Raw genomic sequence first — 1,748 nt, 5'->3', positions numbered from 1 at the left:
GATGAGCAGTTACATCAGGGCCTGCAGCAGCGGCACCACAAAGCATGGGAAACTAGCAGAATTCTACCATCTTTCTCTCTGGATCCCTTCCCATCCCAGCTCCTGAGTACTCCATGCTCCGAGATAGATTATTTCCACAGCACAGGGAAAGCTCCCATCATCCAGCATCCCTGGTCTCGGCCACATCTAAAAGGAAAAAGCTGCCTGATTGCCTCTTGATATAATTCACAACAGCCTCTGAATACCTGCTCGTCCCATCCAACCTTCCTAGGACACAGGCATTTTAACCACCGAATCGATGTAGTAATAATAGCTAGCATTTGCACAGGCCACTGTTGCTCACAAAGATACTTAAAGCGTATTTAATTCTGTGAGGTGCCATTATCCGTATTTCTCAAATGAAGAAACTAAATTTTAGAGAGCGTAACCGACACGGAGTCATTCTGCTGCTAAACAGCAGAGCCACAGCTTGGAGGCAGCCCTCCTTGGTGACGACTGCGTATTCTATTATCTGACAGCTGCCCACGGACGCTGGCTTTTTTGGGGGAGTGTTACTTTCTTTCTTGGCTTCTTCCTATTTCTGGCCACCGGCAGCACATCCTTCTCTGAGCCACGGCGTGTACAAAATATGCAGTAAGCGATTTGACAAACACCTTCAAAAACTTGCTAAATTTTCTCCTGTATTTCAACTGACTCTGTTGAACAGAGTTCATGGTTAAATCTAGCAACGTGGAGACCAGAGTTGGATGACTTATCATCTGAAACCGGTACTTCAGCCCTATGGAAAGATGCTTTCAGCAAAACATGCATTCCATTTTTATTCTTTCATTTAATGTTTGGTGGGCGCTATTTTTGTTACTTTACACACACTGTCATTTCATCCACCCCAAGATGAATGTGCTATTACTATGTGCATTTTATAGGTTAGAATACTAAGGCTCAGCTAGGTAACTTGCCTGAGAGCTAGCAGGGGGAGCTGGGATGCAAACGCCAAGCATGTGTCCCCAGAGCTCCTGCCTTTAGACCACTACTCCTTGCCTCCTGTGGCTCTCTCTCCTTTGTCTCAGAGACTGCTGCAGAGGTTGGTGCCAAATGAGGAGACTGGTACCCATGTCCACAACCTCGTGCTTCTGATGCATTCTCAGCATCTGTGCCCAACGGGTCACTTGATGTGTTTGCTCAGTAAGATAAATCTCTAGAATCTTCATTAACTTGAATTCAACCTTCCTACTCATGGGGATTTTCCAGCCAAGCATGAAACACTGGGCATCTCTCCTATTTATTATGGTGGAAGGGAGGAAACTCCAGGCAGTACTCATACCTGAGACGGGCAGGTGGGGATAGGAGCTAATGTACACCGAAATATCTCATGAGCTAGGAAACTAGAAAACGAGCCTTCTCAAACATTAAGCATGCTATACGTATAGGACTCATGAGCTCTGGTCCATCTGCAATTTATTAAAACTCTCAGGGACTCAATTTCCTTATCACAGGGTTGCTGTTTGGATCGTGATGGGTTAACATATGTGAAATGTTTGTAACAATGTTTGACATTAATGTAGTTCAATAACTATGATTTCTCTTCGCTGCTGACTCGCCTGAGTGGATAATAGGAAGAGTGAGAAAACAGTGGTTATGGCTCAAAAGAGATCCATAAAAAGAGACAAAGGGAGGACACAGCAATTTCCAATTCCTTCTCACCCTTAAACTCCCTTGTCAAGTGTCTCCTTTTCTTAGGACCCTTCTCA

This window comes from Pteropus vampyrus, unplaced genomic scaffold (assembly GCF_000151845.1).
Source record: "Pteropus vampyrus isolate Shadow unplaced genomic scaffold, Pvam_2.0 Scaffold99, whole genome shotgun sequence".
Classification (NCBI taxonomy): domain Eukaryota; kingdom Metazoa; phylum Chordata; class Mammalia; order Chiroptera; family Pteropodidae; genus Pteropus; species Pteropus vampyrus.
The sequence above is the reverse complement of the archived record's forward strand: the minus strand, read 5'-3'. Positions refer to the sequence as shown.